The sequence below is a fragment of the Triturus cristatus genome, chromosome 4_2 (genome assembly GCF_964204655.1).
Source record: "Triturus cristatus chromosome 4_2, aTriCri1.1, whole genome shotgun sequence".
In the NCBI taxonomy this organism is placed as follows: domain Eukaryota; kingdom Metazoa; phylum Chordata; class Amphibia; order Caudata; family Salamandridae; genus Triturus; species Triturus cristatus.
Genome location: NC_140586.1, coordinates 967,802,799 through 967,823,494, shown reverse-complemented (window position 1 = coordinate 967,823,494; position 20,696 = coordinate 967,802,799). Strand labels below are relative to the sequence as shown.

Here is a 20,696-nt window from a genome sequence, read left to right as displayed (position 1 = left end):
AGCAATAACATGGGTCAGGGACTAAAATAATCTGATGGACCCAATGCAATGTCACAGGAAAGGCACTAGGAGAATCTGATGCAAACAATGCAATAACACGGGCTAGATACTAGGACAATCTGACACAAACAATGCAATAAAACGGGCCAGGCACTTGGATTGAAGCAAATAATGCAATAACACGGGCAAGGCACTAGAACAGGGGTACTCACAAACTTTCTCTCGGGGGCCAAATTTACAGTGTGGTTTGTGGCTGAGGGCCGCACCGGTGGAGGCGGGGTCAGAGGGAGAGGGGCGGGGCTTAAGCAAAAAAAAAATGTGACCATGAGGTTGAACACAGGTCCCTGCAGCAGACGCCTTCGTCCACTGAGCCACCAGATCCGGCATACACACATCTCTCTCTCTCTCCCTCTCCCCCTCCCTACCCTCTCCATTCCCCTCCCCTCTCCCTTCCCCTCCCTCCCCCTCTCCCTACCTCTCTCCACCTCCACCTCCCTCTCCCTCCCTCTCTCCCCTTTCCTCTCCCTCCCTCCCCCTGTCTCTCTCCCTGTCTCTCTCCCTGTCTCCCTCCCTCCGTCGCCCTCCATCTCCCGTCCTCCATCTCCCTCCGTCTCCCTCACTGCCTCTATCTCCCTCCCTCCCTCCATCTTCCTCCCTCCCTCCCTCTCCCTCCCTTCCTCCATCTCCCTCCCTCTCCCTCCCTCTCTCTCCCTCCCTCCCTCTGTCTCCCTCCCTCTGTCTCCCTCCATCTCCCTCCCTTTGTCTCTCTCCCTCTCCCTCCCTCTCCCTCTCTCCCCTTCCCTCTCCCTCCCTCCCCCTGTCTCTCTCCCTGTCTCTCTCCGTCTCCCTCCCTCCGTCGCCCTCCATCTCCCGTCCTCCATCTCCCTCCGTCTCCCTCACTCCCTCTATCTCCCTCCCTCCCTCCATCTTCCTCCCTCCCTCCCTCCCTCTCCCTCCCTTCCTCCATCTCCCTCCCTTTCCCTCCCTCTCTCTCCCTCCCTCCCTCTGTCTGTCTCCCTCCATCTCCCTCCCTTTGTCTCTCTTCCTCTGTCTCCCTCTCCCTCCATCTCCCTCCCTCCCTCTGTCTCCCTCTCCCTCCCTCCCTCCGTCTCCCTCCATCTCCCTCACAAAGAAAGAAGGGGGTCTGGGAGTTATTGGGCCTCAGTTTATAATAAATGTGAGATAACGTGTGCCTTGGTGCTTTCACTGTATCCGGGCAGACTCGAAATGGTGTCTGCATAAAGCAGACGATGTGAACGTGAAATCGAGCGCAGTTAACGGCGGCGTGTTCCAGGGTGACCAAGGGTGGTACACTTATAACATCCTGGGCTCCTCGCCCAGTTGACCGGGGGCGAGCGATCCGTGTGACTACAATTGAATGGATGGACACGGAGACAAAGGCTGACCGAAGCGCGGGCTTCGGCTCCAACGTACATCATCCAACCGGAGGGTTCCCTTTTCTCCACAGCTCATTGGAGAGACAGCCTGCAGCCTCCGGTTGAGTAGCCAATCGTTGCACACTGCGGGCTATTTCCGAACGTGGGGCCCTCCGTCTTCGAGTGCATAATAGGGCTCTTGCCTGCCTGAACTCCATTCTTCCTCGCTCGTACACCGGTACGATGTCTGAAAGGTCCGCGGGCCGCCAAGGCAGGCTTGCCGGGCCGCTGGCGGCCTGCGGGCCATACTATGAGTAACCCTGCACTAGAAGAATCTGATGCAAACAATGCAATAACACAGGCCAGGCACTAGGAGAATCCGGTGCACACAATGCAATAACACAAACTAGATACTAGGAGAATCTGGTGGACATGATGCAATAACATGGGCCAGGCACTAGGAGAATCTGATGCAAGCAATGCAATAACTCTGGCCAGGCACTAGAAGAATCTGATGCAAACAATGCAATAATGCAATAGCACAGGCCAGGCACTGGGAGAATCTGACGCAAACAATGCAATAACACAGGCCAGGCACTAGACGCAAACAATGCAATAACACGGGCCAGGCACCACGAGAATCTGATGCAAACAATGCAATAAACGGGTCAACCACTATAAGAATCTGATGCAATCAATGCAATACCAAAGGCAAGGCAGTAGGATCGATGCAAACAATGCAATAACACAGGCCGGGCACTAGACGCAAACAATGCAATAACACGGGCCAGACACCAAGAGAATCTGATGCAAACAATGCAATAACCTGGGCCAACCACTATGAGAATCTGATGCAAACAATGCATTTTTTTTTAAGTATTTGCAAGTCAGGAACTTTCTAATAACTAAAAAGGGTGGCTTTGCGGGGTTTGGGAAAAATGCAATTATGGAAATTATTGAGGGTAGGGCCAGCTGTACGATCAAAAGACTTTATGCTGAATTGATTGTGGGTAAAGAAGACAACCTTGTGAAATACCAAAGCAAGTGGGCCGAGAAACTTCGGGTAGGACATGAGTGCTTCCAACTCTCATTAGAATTAGGGCGGAAATGTTTTTGCTCGGCTGCACTTCAGGCCCACAATTTACTCACTATATTATGCACCTGCTAGGATTGCGCAGTGGGGAGGAACGGCGGGCACCACCTGGCCTAGATGTGATAGTTCAGATGCTGAGTTAGAACATGTCTTTGCTACCTGCCCACACCTGTATCCAATCCATAGAGCCATAGAATCAACAATGCAATAACCCGGGCCAACCACTATGAGAATCTGATGCAAACAATGCAATAACACAGGCCAGGCACTAGAAGAATCTGACGCAAACAATGCAATAACACAGGTCAGGCACTAGGAGAATCTGACACAAACAATGCAATAACACAGGCCAGGCACTAGGATTGATGCAAACAAATCAATAACAGAGTCCAGGCACTACCAGAATCTAACGCAAACAATGTAATAACACAGGCCAGGCACTAGGAGAATTTGATACAAAAAATTCAATAACATGGGCCAGGCACTAGGGTTGAAGCAAATAATGCAATAACACGGGCGAGGCACTAGGAGAATCTGACACAAAGAATGCAATAACAAAGGGCAGGTACTAGGATTGATGCAAACATTGCAATAACACAGGCCAGGCACTAGGATTGATGCAAACAAATCAATAACACAGGTCAGGCACTAGGAGAAGCTGACACAAACAATGCAATAACAGAGGCCAGGCTTCAGGATAATCTGATGCAGACAATGCAATAACACAGTCCAGGCACCAGGAGAATGTGACGAAACATTGCAATAACACAGGCCCGGTACTTGGAGAATCTGACGAAACAATGCAATAACACAGGCCAGGTACTAGGAGAATCTGTCCAAACAATGCAATAACAGAGGCCAGGTACTTGGAGAATCTGTGCAAACAATGCAATAACACAGGCCAGGCACTAGGGTTGATACAAACAATGCAATAACACAGACCAGGCACTAAGAGAATCTGACAAAACTATGCAATAACACAGAGCAGGTACTAGGGGAATCTGACAAAATAATGCAATAACACAGGCCAGGCACTAGGGTTGATGCAAACAATGCAATAACATAGGCTAAGTACTAGGATTGATACAAACAATGCAATAACACTGGCCAGGCACTAGGTGAATCTGATGCAAACAATGCAATAACACTGGCCAGGCACTAGGTGAATCTGATGCAAACAATGCAATAACACAGGCCAGGCACCAATGGGATTGCACCCAGTGGAGTTACTAACAGAAAGTGTTCAGTGTCCACCAGCAGGAAAAGTTCTATTCTGTCTGTAGGTTCTCTTGAGAGGTGAGCATGTAATAGCTGGCAGAATCCAGGGTACCGTGTGGACAAGAGGGTGGAAGGACAAAGACCAGTTTCATATGGACTGGAGCATGGGCAAAATGAGCAATATTTCAAGGAGGTATTACCATATAGTAAATCATGCAGAGTACGTTTTTTTTCTTTTACGCCAGGTATGGGATATTACGTACCAAGTGGTTTCAGAGAAATTATAATCTTCCCTACAAGGGTCATCTGCTTTACAGAGAATTTCAATACGAGGAGTGACTCTAAAAAGCAGCGGCGGGGCAGGCAGTGAGAGGACAGAATGCAGATTGTCACTAACGTTATGGAACAGCACACAACTTTAGAGGCTACGTAGATACAAGGGACACCTGTAATAGGCTCTGCACCACACATGAATCCAGTACACGAAAGCGCCTTTACACACAGACCAAACATCCAAGGAGGGGCCGAACCGAGACATAACATCTAATCCCGGCTTTACTACTTTACCATAAGATGCTGGAAATAAATACCAAATGTTACTTCTCGACAGGGCCACTATACAGGTCACTATCCTGGGATTGTAGTCCCTCGGTTGCTCCCTCACAATCTCTACCACCCCAAGTGTGGTTTACTCCACTTGGAAACTGTGCAACCAGGAGACTCTGTGTTTAACCCTGACCTACCAATTTGTGAAATAGTGCACTTCCGGAATCACTCAGTAAATGTATGCCTCTCCCCCATTTATTTCCAAGATCGGAGGTATAAACAACCATCCTAAAGTTGTAAGTAAAACTGTGTTTTTAAAAATGGGCCTAGACTGTGGTGATGCACCTTTAACTACAGATTCCTTCCTGCGGCTCCTAGAGTGTTGTTGATGCGTTGCCAGGAGTGTTGTTGATGCGTTGCCAGGAGTGTTGTTGATGCGTTGCCAGGAGTGTTGTTGATGCGATGCCTGGACTGTTGTTGATGCGTTGCCAGGAGTGTTGTTGATGCGTTTCCAGGACTGTTGTTGATGCGTTGCCAGGAGTGTTGTTGATGGGTTGCCAGGAGTGTTGTTGATGCGATGCCTGGACTGTGGTTGATGCGTTGCCAGGAGTGTTGTTGATGCGTTGCCAGGAGTGTTCCCGGCAGTTACCTTCCTGGTGCCATTGGGTGAGTGGTGAATAAATCTTATCCTTAGCCTACCGGTGACACAAGAGTTTGATTTCCACATAGACATTGCCTCTGGGGGGAGGGGGGGCGGAGGGGGGACACAGCGCCCACTCTCATGGACTATTCACCAGAATGTAACGTGGCGAAGTAATAACCTTTGGAAAAAGTAGTTCTGCGTTCATCGGACTTAAACTGTTTAGTTCTAGGCGAATCCTACTCTTTCTGTGCCTCTGTCCCCGGATCTGACAATGTCTGCACCGCGAAGGAGGCAGGACTGAAGAAATAAACAGCAAAGGCACGTTCCCAGCACAAACCACCAGCATGGATTTCATTCACTCGTTCAGAGTTGCTTAACTGCAGGTCTCCGCGCTCCATATCAGCATCTCTAAAGGCAAACACTGTCGAAGCAAAAGGATGGGGAGAGCCCGTATGACGCTCTAGAGCCTAGGCCGCTCACTAGAAAACGACGACGAAGGACAGGACTCTAATAGGATAAACCGATCCAACTCAAATATGAGGTCAACGTATTATTTATCACCTTAATGGTGCAAATGACACTCTGGGGCCGATTCACAGAACTAGTTTAAGACAAAATCCTAAACTTACTACTTTTGGTATTCACAGAAGGCATTTAGTAGTAGTAAAGTTAGGATTTTGTCTTAAGTTTGACTTAACCTGGTTGGTTGAGGCGGCCCCTCTATGGAGCTTTTTTTCAAAGTTGGTCCAAAGTTCTCCAAACTTCTTGAACTTTTTCCTGAAGCTCCTCAAGGGGTCCCAAAGTGTCTCAAACTCACTCCAAGGGTTTGGAAAATCCAAGATGGTCCTGAAAGTTGAGGACTTCAGCTCCCACAATCCACTGGTACAAAACTCTTACAAAACCACTGATGGTTCTCCAAGGTGTAGATTTAGTTGGTGATGTTCCAGATGAGCTCTTTTAACCTGTAGCTTTCAAGGAGTCCACTCTTTGGTTCTTTTTCAGCAACATAATCCACAGGGCTGTAGTTTCAGATGGTGCAGTCTTCAAAGGTCAGGCCTTAGAAATCTTTGCACAGCAAAGCTTCTCAACAGGACACTTCTTGCTTCAGTAAGTTTCAAGCAGCAGATCTGGAGGGTTCTGCCCCTCTCAGATACGTATTCCAAGTTCTCTTTGTCAAGCAGGTGGTCACTTCTGACCAATGGGAGCAGGGTAACTCCTCCAAGATGTGACCACATCCTATAGAGTGTGGCATTATGTTGTCCCAGAGTGCATCAAATCTTCCAAATCCATAATGGCTGATTTTCCAGCAAGGAGTTAAAAGCTGGCTAAACACACCTCTAGGATGGCTAATTTACTTAGACTCTCCCCCCTCCATCTGCTCATACCTTCCATAATCCTACCATCTGTCTAAGGTGGGAAGTTCAGATCTGTAAATGACAATGGTCTCTACTCTCCTCTTTGAAGAACATAGTTTACGACTCCTCCCCCTAGCCTAGCATTCCTATGGAACAGCACACTGCCCTGCCAGAAGAGCTGGTTAACCCCAGGGGCTCTGTATCACCTTTTCAAGGCAGCCTGGCTAATCCACTTAACTCTGACCAATCAGGGCAGACCACTGGAAGGCTGAATTTGGACTTACAAACAAGAAAGTCTTATAACTTCTTGTATGTACACTTTAAGGGAAATTCAACAATATGATATTGTTGGATTTATTAATACAATTCTGGGAAGTCTTTGAATGGCATTTCTATCCCTCTCTTATCAAGAGTTATTAATCAATAACTTCCTACCATGTTAACCTATGTAGCAGGGGATTTGCAATGGGAAAAATGACTTGGGCAATTTTTACAGTACCAGGACTTGCAAAAACATATTTTATAAGTACTTGTCTTATATCTACAGAAACCCCATCCCATGTGCAACTAGGGGAGACTTTAGCGGTTCTGAATCTGTAGAAATATTGCAGATTCTCCCTCCACAGTGCTCCTAGCATCAAAGTCGAATTTGAGCAGCACTTTACCACAATGTGGGGAGTGATATGTGAAATTTCACTTTACCCAGGCATATCAGAACTCATTTTATAAGGGTGTACCTTATTAATACCTGACCCCTCACCCCTGGGATACCTAGGGGAGACCCTTGGGGTCCCTAAGATGCCAAAACATTGTTGGTTATCCATTTTTAAGTTCCCCTAAACACCAAAGGCGAATTTGGGCACAAATGTGTTTTTAAAAGCAGTCCTGGCACCCAGGGCTGCTTTTAAACTGACCTCAGGCTTCAGCAGTGCACACATGTGAGTGCAAAAAGAGCTGCTGGCCTCTAAACTGCCATGCCCCAGGGTACTGGGGACTTCTAGAAAGTTGTGATCCCCCTGCCCTATTATATACTAGGGGCCTATAGGGTAGGTCATGCCAATCACAGGGGTACCCCACCATACCATTGTGTATGTAGGTGTTTTAACTGTATTCTAAAGCGTCTCTTTCAGCAGAGCACTGGCCCTGGGCATGGTTAGGCAGAGCCCAGGGTCAGTCAGAGTCAGTTACCACCAGTATCAGTCGGCAAAACGTTGGGGGGTGTCCAGGGCACAGGATGACTTTGCAACAGTAACATTGACCATTTTTCTCCCTAAAAGTTTCTAAGTGTGGAGTTTTTAAGCCTATAAATATTTTTTAAAAATCGCACAAATAACCAAAATGTATTTACTTACCTGTTTGCAGGAAATGTCCCAGTGCTGAATTTAGGTATCCAGTACTGAGTTAGAAAAGTAACGTAAAAAGTAACTTACCTGTAATTTACTGAAAAAACCCATTCATTTCAATGTACTGTATTTGCTAACTATTGCAACCTACTGCATCCCCTGTCAATCAAACAAAGTACAATTCCTGTTGCTCTTTGAAACTGTTCAACATTCAGCAACTTATTACTGTAAAGTATTTAATCCTTACCTATGCCAGGCTTGCTTGGTTCTAAAATAAAACAACAGTATATTTTTTATACAGAAACAATTGGCCTAGAGTTCAGTTCTTGAGTGTGTGAATTCATTTGCTGAGTGTGTACATCAAATGCTTAACACTGTCCTCTGATACTGCCTTACTGCTCGCCCACTCTACCACAAATAGAGAGTAAGGTTCTATCTAACTTTAACCTCTGCCTACCTCTGGGGTCACCTGGACTCTATACACACTACACCTCATTTTGGTGTAGTATATATAGAGCTCGTTTCCTACACTAACTAGTTCAAAAAGATTATCAGACAAAACTGGCATTTGATTAAAAAAATGGACAAATCATTCGAGCAGCCATTGTTTGCATTGAAAAAAGAACGTACAATTGGAAGTCACCTAGTTCATGCTGTAATACCTTCAGGGCCCACAAGAAGCAACGCACGCTTTGGAACTTATCTCCATTGGAGGGACATTTCAAATGTGGCACATGTGTCTGTTGCCCCCAAACAATAGAAGGAACATGGTTTCAGCACAACGATGTTAAATGGCTACATAAGAATTTCTCAAACTGTAAAACAAAATTTTTTGCATATGTTATGCAATGTCCTTGTGAAAAACTGTACATCGGTGAGACCAACCAGGAGACTCGGCAAAGGATCATCCAACATAAATCACGCATAAGGCGTAAAGTTCTGTCTGCTTCATTAATCAACCATTGGATAGATAATCACCATACAGAAGCGGATTTACGCTGGACAGTTTTGACAACCATTAAAATCGACCCCCGGGGAGGTGACATTGATCAGAAGCTGAACCGGAAAGAGGCCTATCTTATATTACACCTTGACACTGTGTCGAATGGACTCAATGAAATGTCAGAATTAAATAATTTGTCCGTGATATAATTATCCTGTCTAATTCATGTTTTCCAACTTCTTCATGATGTGTCTTCCCTACACGTGAAATTCCATCATTTCTAAACTGTGCCTCCTGTGTTTGGAGCTGAAACTTTGAGATTCTCTCAGTAAGTACAGTTGGGGATTGAGAGACCACATGTCCCAGAATTCAATGGTGCACCACAAAGGATGAGTCCATATTCAGACTTCCGGCCGCTGACTTCCTTCGAGCAGCGAGTGCACTGCAACGAGATGCTGGGCAGGGCTACGAAGAACACAATTAAAGTAAGTGTTGTTCTGTTCCGCGAGGAGAACTATTGTGAGAGTGGCAGCCCCAGTACTCATTGTACCTGCCTATGCGTTTAGTTTCAATAGCGTGGTATTTGAGCCTTTTAAAAAAAAAATCATTTGTCTGTCGCTGGTTGGGTCTTCTTAGTGGTTGGTTTATACCATTCCACACTCTCTCCATTTTAGGTGTGACCGCGCAAATTGCTTTAAATAAGTGGCAAAAGCCGAAGCCCTTCCCGACTTGGGTTTCAAGGTTTTTAAGTCGCTTATGTCACGGTCTGCACACCGCTTTGTCTACCGGAAGCTTGTTATAGCTTGTTATAGTCCTCACCTCCTCTACACCCATGGACAGGCCTCTTCTCCTCTGCACCCCAGGACAGGCCTCACCTCCTCTGCACCCCCTGGACAAGCCTCACCTCCTCTCCTATCCCTGGACAGGCCTCACCTCCTCTGCACCCCTGGACATGCCTTACCTCCTCTGCACCCCTGGAGAGGCCTCACATCCTCTGCACCCCTGGACAGGCCTCACCTCCTCTGCCCCCTGGACAGGACTCACCTCCTCTGCACCCCCAAGACAGGCCTCACCTCCTCTGCACCCCTGGACAGGCCTCACCTCCTCTGCACCCCTGGACAGGCCTCACCTCCTCTCCTACCCCTGGACAGGCCTCACCTCCTCTGCACCCCTGGACAGGCCTCACCTCCTCTGCACCCCCTGGACAGGCCTCACCTCCTCTGCACCCCTGGACAGGCCTCACCTCCTCTGCTCCCCCTAGACAGCCCTCACCTCCTCTACACCCTGGACAGACCTCACATCCTCTGCTCCCCCTGGACAGGCCTCACCTCCTCTGCACCTCTAGACAGGCATCACCTCCTCTGCCCCCCTGGACAGGCCTCACCTCCTCTGCCTCCCTGGACAGGCCTCTCGGTGCTTCTCACAGGAGCTCTCGGTGAAGTATTCTCACGAAGGACAGAGGAGCTCTGAGTTCATTCCACCCCATACAGCGCCTCTGACTCCGCCCTGAGCCTCGGGGCGCTATGCACAGGCCCCGAAGAGAGACACTGCTCCCCTGGACCTGCCCAGAGGCGCCGGGGGCAGGACTGTGGCTCGGACCGAGGCGCTTTAATACCACACACCAGACACGAGGCGCTACACACCAGGCACGTGTTCATCCCTCAGAATAAGGGAAATGACGGAAATGTCCTGATCCATTTCGCATCTTTCAGCCCCGGTACCTGGTTCCAGTGATGCTGCTGCCCCCCCTCTCCAAAAAGTGACCTTTAACCCGGAAGTGTCCTCTCTGGGAGGGGCAGATTCTCCAAAGAGTGACCTTTAACCCGGAAGTGTCATCTCTGGGAGGGGGCAGATCTGGGGTATTTCTGACTTGTGGTGATGATCGTGTCTTGTGCAGCTGACACTGCACCCCACTGTACCCCACTACTGATGTCTGTCCCTCTAGGGGTGTTATACTGTGTGCATCTCTTCTTGTGCGCAACTTGTGATAATAAATGTTTCATACGAGGCGCCTCGACTGCCCCCGCCTCGTTCACGCTTTATAAACATCCTGAAATAAATACAGAATAAACCCCTCCCTGGGGGGACTGCTGCTGCCTGCCCCTGGGGACCCCTGTATTAGGTTAGGAGGGCCCCCCTGCTTCTTCTTGTGGGAGGGGCCCCTCTGCTTCTCCTTGGGGGGGGGGGCTCCTCTGCTTCTCCTTGGGGGGGGGGGGGCTCTGCTTCTCCTTGTGGGAGGGGCCCTCTGCTTCTACTTGTGGGGGTGAGGGAGAGGAGTTACATGGATGGAAAGAGAGGAACGGCAAGGCTGGGACATCTAAAGGATTTTGGGGCCCCTGCTCAAACCAGTTGTGAATTCATGATCCAATCAGACTGCTCCAGATTCTAAAGTGTGTCCAATTAGCAGCTCACTGACGTCACTGCCCACTATCCCTGCCACGCACCTGTAATAATAATATATGAAAACAAACTGTGTTTACAAATCATTCAAGGTCATCAGGGCAGGGCTGTGTGGAGAACAGAGCCAGGTCTATCAGGGGCCCCTGAAAGGCTGGGGCCCGGGGCCAGAAGCCCACTTTGCCAAGGCCTTAGAACGTCTCTGGCAGGAGGGAGAGGGAGAAACAGAGGGAGGAGAGGTGGAGAGAACGCGGTCAGAGAGGGAGGAAAGAACTGGAGATGGATGGATGGATGGGTGGATGGGTGGATGGAAGGGTGGGTGGGTGGATGGGTGGATGGAAGGGTGGGTGGGTGGGTGGATGGGTGGATGGAAGGGTGGGTGGGTGGGTGGATGGAAGGGTGGGTGGGTGGGTGGATGGGTGGGTGGCTGGATGGATGGATGGAAGGATGGATGCATAGATGGGTGGGTGGATGTGTGGAAGGATATGTGGGTCGGTGGATGGGTGGGTGGATGGGTGGATCAGTGGGGGGTGGGTGGGTGGATGGATGGATGGGTAGATGACTGGATGGCTGGTGAATGGACGGGTGGGTGGATGGTTGAATGGATGGATAGATGGGTGGGTGGATGGATGTGTGGGTGGACGGATGGGTAGAAGGATGGATGGGTAGATGTATGGGTGGGTGGATGGATGAGTGGATGGACGGATGGGTGGGTGGGTTGATGGATGTGTGGGTGGACGGATGGGTAGATAGATGGGTGGGTAGATGGATGGGTGGGTGGGTGGGTGGGTGGATGGATAGGTGGGTGGATGGATGGATGGATGGATGGATGGATGGATGGATGGATGGATGGATGGATGGATGGATGGATGGGTGGGTGGGTGGGTGGGTGGGTGGATGTGTAGGTTGGATGGGTGGGTGGATGGATGGATGCATGGATGGATGGGTGGGTGGATGGATGGATGGATGGATGGATGGATGGATGGATAGGTGGATGGATAGGTGGGTGGATGGATGGGTGGGTGGATGGATGGTTGGGTGGATGGATAGGTGGGTGGGTGGATGGGTGGGTGGGTGGGTGGGTGGACTGATGGGTAGATGGATGGATGGATGGATGGATGGATGGATGGATGGATGGATGGATGGATGGATGGATGGATGGATGGATGGATGGATGGATGGATGGATGGATGGGTAGATGGAGGGATGGATGGATGGATGGGTAGATGGATGCATGGATGGATGGATAGATGGATGGATGGGTGGATGGGTGTTTGGAAAGAGAGATTGCACAAGAAGCTGAAGAGAGCATTTTTGCCAGGCTCACTGCTGTTCCCAGTCCCCCCCGGGTAGCAAGGACCACGCGGAGGCAGGAGCAGCTGATACCACAGAGTCCTATATCACTACCACTGGAGCGGGGGTGTCACTTCTTCTTGTCTAATAATCCCCCTCCTTTCTGTCTTTCTGCCCCCCCCCCCCCCCCCCCCACCAGAAGTAATGTCCATGTGTCTGGGGAAGGACAACACTCTGGTGCTGCAGGGTCCTGCTGTCCTGTGCTGTACACTACTACGTCCAGGGCTTAATTTGTAAAAGAATGAGAGCCCAGACCAAAGTTGTGCTCAGAAGCCCACGGCCAGCGCTATTGAATGTCAGGTGCTTAATACCAAGGCTAAGCAGTCTTGATTCCACCTCATGGCTCTTTAAGCCACCCTCAGACACTCCCGCTCTTTTATCTCACTCTTGATTCCACCTCATGGTTCTTTAATCCACCACCAGCCACTCCCGGCTCCTTTATCTCACTCTTGAGTCCACCTCATGGCTCTTTAATCCACCCCCAGACACTCCTGGCTCCTTTATCTCACTCTTGATTCCACCTCGTGGTTCTTTAATCCACCACCAGCCACTCCCAGCTCCTTTATCTCACTCTCGATTCCATCTCGTGGCTTTTTAATCCACCCCCAGATACTCTCGGCTCCTTTATCTCACTCTTGATTCCACCTCTTGGCTCTTTAATCCACCCCGAGCCACTCTCGGCCCCTTTATCTCACTCTTGATTCCACCTTATAGCTCTTTAATCCACCCCCAGACACTCTCGGCTCCTTTATCTCACTCTTGATTCCACCTCGTGGCTCTTTAATCCACCCCCAGACACTCTCGGCTCCTTTATCTCACTCTTGATTCCACCTCGTGGCTCTTTAATCCACCCCCAGACACTCTCGGCTCTTTTATCTGACTCTCGATTCCACCTTGTGGCTCTTTAATCCACCCCAAGACACTCTTGGCTTCTTTATCTCACTCCTGTAGATCCCTTCTTTCTCCCTTTATCACTTTTTTTCATCTTTCTCTTCCTTTTTCTTCCCCCTTGTGTGTTTTTCACTCCCTCGTTATGGGTCAAAGTCTGATGAGGAGAAATAAGTGCCGGCCCCCAAAAAGAGAGTGCTGATGGGCCCCACCTGCGACCACCGGCTGAAATTAAGCTGAAATCAACATCTTACCCCTTGGTTGACAAATGAAAGAATTTAGGGCCATCGGTTGGGGTGGGGGGAAGAAGAAAAACAGGCAGGAAGGAGAAAAATGCAAGGAAAGAAAACACAAAAAAACACATGACCACATCTCCTCGACCCGTCACTGTGGACTTTTGATGCTGCGAATGTCAGCGTCTTAGTTGTTGCTTCTCGCTCAAACGCTATGGTGGTCTCATGATCCTATAGGTGGGGATTAGGGCAATCTGCTCTGGCTCACGGTGGTCTCACGATCCTACGGGTGGGGTAATCTGGTCTGGCTCATGGTGGTCTCATGATCCAACGGATGGGAGGGTAATCAGGTCTGGCTCATGGTGGTCTCATGATTTTACGGGTGGGAGGGTAATCAGGTCTGGCTCATGCTGGTCTCATGATTTTATGGGTGGGAGGGTAATCTGGTCCTGATCATGGTGGTCTAATGATCCTACGGGAGGGGGTAATCTGGTCTTGCTCATGGTGGTCTCATAATCCTACGGGCAGGGTGGTAGTCCGGTCTGGCTCATGGTGGTCTCATGCTCCTAGAGAAGGGGGATAATCTGGTCTGGTTTATTGTGGTTTCATGATCCTACGGGTGGGGTGTAATCTGGTCTGGCTCATGGTGGTCTCATGATTTTACGGGTGGGGGTAATCTTGTCTGGCTCATGGTGATCTCATGATCCTACGGGTGGGGTGTAATCTGGTCTGGCTCATGGTGGCTTCATGATCCTACAGGCGGGGGGTAATCCGGTCTGGCTCATGGCAGTCTCATGATCCTACGGGTGGGGTAATCTGGTCTGGTTTATGGTTCTAATGATCCTACGGGTGGGGGGGTTATCTGATCTGGCTCATGGTGGTCTCATGGTCCTACAGGAGGGGGGTAATCTGGTCTGGCTCATGGTGGTCTCATGATCCTACAGGTGGGATAATCTGGTCTGGCTCATGGTGGTCTCATGGTCCTATGGATGGTGGGGTAATCTGGTCTGGCTCATGGTGGTCTCATGACCCTACTGTTGGGGGGGGTAATCTGGTCTAGCTCATGGTGGTCTCATGATCCTATGAGTGGGGTAATCTGGTCTGGCTCTTGGTGGTCTCATGACCCTATGGGTGGGGGGATAATCTGGTCTGGCTCATGGTGGTCTCATGGTCCTATGGGTGGGGGGTAATCTGGTCTGGCTCATGGTGGTCTCATGATCCTACTGGTGGGTGGGTAATCTGGTCTGGCTCATGGTGGTCTCATGACCCTACGGGTGGGGTGTAATCTGGTCTGGCTCATGGTGGTCTCAGGATTTTACGTGTGATGGTAATCTTGTCTGGCTCATGGTGATCTCATGATCCTATGGGTGGGGTGTAATCTGGTCTGGCTCATGGTGGCCTCATGATCCTTCAGGTGGGGGGTAATCTGGTCTGGCTCATGGCGGTCTCATGATCCTACGGGTGGGGTAATCTGGTCTGGTTTATGGTGGTCTCATGATCCTACGGGTGGGGGGGTTATCTGATCTGGCTCATGGTGGTCTCATGGTCCTACGGGAGGGGGGAAATCTGGTCTGGCTCATGGTGGTCTCATGATCCTACAGGTGGGGTAATCTGGTCTGGCTCATGGTGGTCTCATGACCCTACTGTTGGGGGGGTAATCTGGTCTAGCTCATGGTGGACTCATGATCCTGTGAGTGGGGTAATCTGGTCTGGCTCTTGGTGGTCTCATGACCCTATGGGTGTGGGGTAATCTTGTCTGGCTCATGGTTGTCTCATGGTCCTATGGGTGTATGGGTGGGGGGGTAATCTGGTCTGGCTCATGGTGGTCTCATGATCCTACTGGTGGGTGGATAATCTGGTCTGGCTCATGGTGGTCTCATGATCCTACAGGTGGGGTAATCTGGTCTGGCTCATGGTGGTCTCATGGTCCTACAGATGGTGGGGTAATCAGGTCTGGCTCATGGTGGTCTCATGACCCTACTGTTGGGGGGGGCAATCTGGTCTAGCTCATGGTGCTCTCATGATCCTATGAGTAGGGTAATCTGGTCTGGCTCATGGTGGTCTCATGGACCTACGGGTGGGGTAATCTAGTCTGGCTCATAGTGGTCTCATGGTCCTACGGATGGTGGGGTAATCTGGTCTGGCTCATGGTGGTCTCATGATATTACGGGTGGGGTGTAATCTGGTCTGGCTCATGGTGGTCTCAGGATTTTACGGGTGGGGGTAATCTTGTCTGGCTCATGGTGATCTCATGATCCTACTGGTGGGGTGTTATCTGGTCTGGCTCATGGTGGCCTCATGATCCTACGGGTGGGGTAATCTGGTCTGGTTTATGGTGGTCTAATTATCCTACGGGTGGGGGGGTTTTCTGATCTGGCTCATGGTGGTCTCATGGTCCTACGGGAGGGGGGTAATCTGGTCTGGCTCATGGTGGTCTCATGGTCCTATGGATGGTGGGGTAATCTGGTCTGGCTCATGGTGGTCTCATGACCCTACTGTTGGGGGGGGGGGTAATCCGGTCCAGCTCATGGTGGTCTCATGATCCTATGAGTGGGGTAATCTGGTCTGGCTCTTGGTGGTCTCATGACCCTATGGGTGGGGGGGTAATCTGGTCTGGCTCATGGTGGTCTCATGGTCCTTTGGGTGGGGGGGTAATCTGGTCTGGCTCATGGTGGTCTCATGATCCTACTGGTGGGTGGGTAATCTGGTCTGGCTCATGGTGGTCTCATGACCCTACGGGTGGGGTGTAATCTGGTCTGGCTCATGGTGGTCTCAGGATTTTACAGGTGGGGGTAATCTTGTCTGGCTCATGGTGGTCTCATGATCCTACGGGTGGGGGGCAATCAGGTCTGGCTCATTGTGGTCTCATGGTTTTACGGGTGGGGTAATCTGGTCTGGTTTATGGTGGTCTCATTATCCTACGGGTGGGGGGGTAATCTTGTCTGGCTCATGGTGGTCTCATGATCCTACAGGTGGGGTAATCTGGTCTGGCTCATGGTGGTCTCATGATCCAATGGATGGGAGTGTAATCTGGTCTGGCTCATGGTGGTCTCATGATCCTACGGGTGCCAGTATGTCCACCTAGGTACACGCTTGTTAGCTGGTACGCTTTGTGAGATACAATGACCGCTCTATCTAATTGATTGGTTTTAATAGTGATGTACGTCATCCGTTTGCACTTGCACTTTACGTCAGACCATGGATTATGAGCAAAGTGTAGTATTTATATTAACTGTGCTTAAGTTGTTTTAAGTGAACAAGAATTGTGATTGTTTTATTATGTGCTGTAAATGTCAATGTTTTAAGCGTTATAGCATAAACCGCTGACAATAACCCTTTGCCATCAAGTACCACACCTGCAGGAATGCTCAGTGGGTTGTGCGCTGCTAGATTTAACATGGACTTCTGTAGAAGTGTGTCCCTCCAGAAAGCAGAGTAGATCACACGGTGGGGTTAAAGAAAGGTTTGTTTAAGTATCACAGCTACAAAGACCCCATCCATCATCAAGCTAAGACCAACTAACAAATGTCTCTATTCCAGCCCACTGCCTAGCAACTATCCCCACATTCCAGAATATCATGGCACAGGACGTCACACCTTCTCCCCCTTACACATTCTAAACTTACAAAAAATAAAAGTAAACTTAACTATGAATGCAAAGGATACAAAGAACATAATAGAGAATGCAGTTGCGATCTTTGAAGAACTCAACAAACGATTTTATAGGCAAAGAGAAAACTGGGGTGCATGGCAAATGGGAAAGCACTCACTTTAAGAAACACAATCGTGCAAACGTCGGGGAATAGATTTCAAGCGAAGTGGCCCAGAGCCCCTTTCTCGTGCAACAGTCTCTTCCACCTCAGAGCCCGAATCCAGCCCACCAGCTGCGGTGCTAGTATCAAAACTCGCACTAGCGTGGCACTTCGCCACTCGATTCCAAATTCTATGATCACTGGTCTTTATTGCATTTTGAAAACCTTGATAACCTTAAACGGAAGACTGAATTTGGATCTGCCTATGCCTTTCCTGGGAGACTTAATCTTGACCCATTCTCCCACGTCGACCACCGTTCTCTTCACAGCCCTCCTTTTATCATACAAGATCTTTCTTTTTTTCATCACCTCTTTCTCTCTTTCCAGCCCTCCGTACTGCCTATCTTTTCATCCACTGAGGTTCTTTTGGTCGTTACCCACAATGGAGTGACCTCCATGTTGGGGACTCTTCCTTTAAATAAACGAAAGGGAGTTTCACCAGTGGACGAACGAGAAGTGACCCTATACTCGTAAATATTCTTCCACATGGCTAACTCCCAACTTTCACCACAGGCAACAGCTTGTTTCAGAGTGTCTTTAAGAACCTTGACAAACCTTTCCACCACACCATTGCTTTGTGGATGGTACAGCGCCATGTTTTTATGCTTGATCCCGCTGGAACTCAGAAACTCTTCCACGACAGAGGACGTGAACTGAAAGCCATTGTCTGACTAAAGTGTTAATGGGAAACCCTCACGCTCAAATATCTCTTCTAGAAACTCAGCCACTACACCAGACTCATCTGAATTAACCACCTTCATATCAGGCCAACTGTAAAACATATCAATACACACGATCAAATAGCGATCCCGAGTCTTCCACTTCACAGGTCCCAAAATATCTATAGAAATGTCCGTCCACGGACCAGTAGCCTGTTTCCTAATAACCATGGGTTGCGTCCTGCACTTCAATACTGTGTCACTACTCACACATTCAGCGCATTCACGCACCAACCTCTCTACATGTACATCTATGACAGGCCACCAATATGCTTCCCTGATCCATTCCTTTGTCTTGGCAATGCCCATGTGCAAGGCATGAGCACTCTTTACTAGCGTATCCCTTAGTGCAAGGGGTGCAACCAACTTACGGCCACGCATGAGGAGACCATCCACCACCGAGAGATCTTCCCTAACTTGCCAAAAGCCTTCGAGGACCTCTTCACAGTCCTTCTCACACCAAATACCAGTGACCATGGTTAGGACTTTCTGCAAGTCTAAATCGTTCATGTGATGTTCCCTCCACTCACTCTCAAAAATCAACCCTTCACTAATCACACACACATTAATTCCTTCCTCCAGTTCTTCACCTCTAAACCACTCAACATCATTTGTCATTTCACACTCCTCACCCCCGAGTCTTGACAGATGACCTGTACTTCTGTGGAAATATGGATTTTTCTGGTCAGTTATGTCCCCTATCTTGGACCCCAACGGTTCTATGTGCATGTTACAAATACATGTATGTTCCCTCCAGTTCCAGTTATGAAGACGCAAACACATGTGCGTCCACCGTCAACATGTCCTCTGTCAGATCCGCCATGAATAGGCCGGATATTCCATTCTTAAGTATGAAAGGCCACCGGCTTTATATGGTTCACTTATGCCATTTTACAGTCCAGGCAAGTAGGCCCTGATTCTGTCTTCGAACTCTTCTTGCCTTCTGCCTCTGAAAGCTCCAGTCTGAGCCTGCATCTGTGGCCATGAACTTTGTCTCATTCTCTGCGCGGCTCACGAAGCCTGACATCAGCCTGCTGCCTGCCAAAAACTGTATTTCACCTTCGAAATTATCTGCTCCGTTCCCTGCCCGATGCATTCCTGTCTAGTAGTTTAAGTAAACATTCTTCCAGCTACCGAGCAAAGGCCCGGCTTCTCTGTCTTTATGCAAGTAATTCATAGCCCTATTGCTATGGAAGTTTTCCGCCCTCGCATCTAGTGTAGACACTTAGACGCTTGTACACGCACTAACAGTCAGTATAGTCAGTATAGAATAAGATTCTACTCGAAGAGACCTCTCTTTTGGGTAACTTAGTTCTTTAAACATAGGATGTTAGATATGATTTGGGATTAGGTTGACTTGACCCTCCAGACTTCTGTCGCCACATGTAGAGCTAAATGTCAAGTCCCCTTCACCCCCTCGTTACACGTCAATCACACGTCATGCTGCTGCGCGCGCATCTCTGCCAAGTATTTCTGCTGACATTGCGAAATTCTTTCATGTAACCACCCTCTTATGATATCACATCTGATGACGTTCTTTCATCACTCCCAGTTACGCCTCTTGTATTTGCCTCACTGTAATGCCTATTGTATAAAAGTAATTGATTGTCAATAATGTATGTACTTCACTTCCTGAACCTTCGTGGTGATGGAACTTGGAGCAACCGATTATAATCGACCACTGGAATAAAGCCCATTCCGAACCTCTAATACCACGGATTCTGCCTCTTATTTACTGAGCTATTTTTATTATGTTTCTGTATCAAATTAAGTCCCGGTAATGAAATTATTTACCACATGAATGGCGCCCGAACAGGGACACTTTCTCATCTCACGCGCCGGCGGTGCGTTGCAGGCCCGGTCTCCTGCCACAGCTGGACGGACAATAACGCGTACCAGCAGGATTTCCTGTATCTCCCTCCGGTCAAGCGGGGGCGACTGAGGCTGCGATCAACACCCAGACGAGGGGGTGAGAAGTGCGAAGTATCCCGACCAGAGCCTAGCTGAGAGAGCAAGATCCGAGGTATACAGAGGCCCACCAGTTTCCGAAGTCCCAAGTCGAGTCCAGTGTCCGAAGTGTTCGAGTCGAGTCCAGTCCGGTTCAAGTTCAGTTCAGTTTCCGAGGCCTTCCGTTTCCGAGCTACCCGGTGAGTACCATTACTGGGGAGGCATTCTGACGTGCACATAGGTTGTGCCGGTCAAGACGGGTTTGGGTACACAAATCCGGTCTGCACTGTTTCAGCAGTGTATCTGTACTGTTTAGCAGTATATCTAGTATATCAAGTATATAAATTCAGAATAATTCAGTTCAAGTCGAGTATCATGTTTAGTGATTAAGTTTTCCTTAGACCGTCATCATCGTTGCTCAGTTAAATGTTAAATGTTAAATGTTTTCTGCATATTGTGGTATGAATGACTGTTCCTTATTGTGTTTAATGTATTAAGTTTGTTCCAAATCAAGTATCAGATCAGCTTTCAATATGCCGCTCTTTTCGAAATTAAGACAGATCACAACAAGAAAAGGGGTACTCGAAGAAGCCGTTCCTATTCCTCCTAGGGACACTCCAGGGTACTTCATGTATCATAAACATGGCTTAGACGCTATATTATTTCTTGATTTATGGGTAGACTACACTAAGGAATTACCAGAAAGTCAGAGGTGGCCCGCAGCGGGGACCTGGGATGCAGAGTGCATCGTGAAAGTAGAGGAAGAATTATGGAAAAAGAAAGCTAGACAATCACAGAAAGACGCCATTGAATTATGGCGTAAAGAATCG

At 49.0% G+C, this 20,696-nt stretch overlaps 1 protein-coding gene across 1 annotated transcript in view; it reads right to left on the bottom strand.

Annotated features, from left to right (window-relative positions):
* Window positions 1-10,223, bottom strand: part of LOC146839169 (uncharacterized) — a 41,037-nt gene extending 30,814 nt beyond the window's left edge. The window contains exon 1 of the mRNA XM_085603165.1: window positions 9,902-10,223. The gene's annotated coding sequence lies outside the window, so the exon portion shown is untranslated. The remainder of the gene's footprint in view (window positions 1-9,901) is intronic.
* Window positions 10,224-20,696: the final 10,473 nt, after the last annotated feature.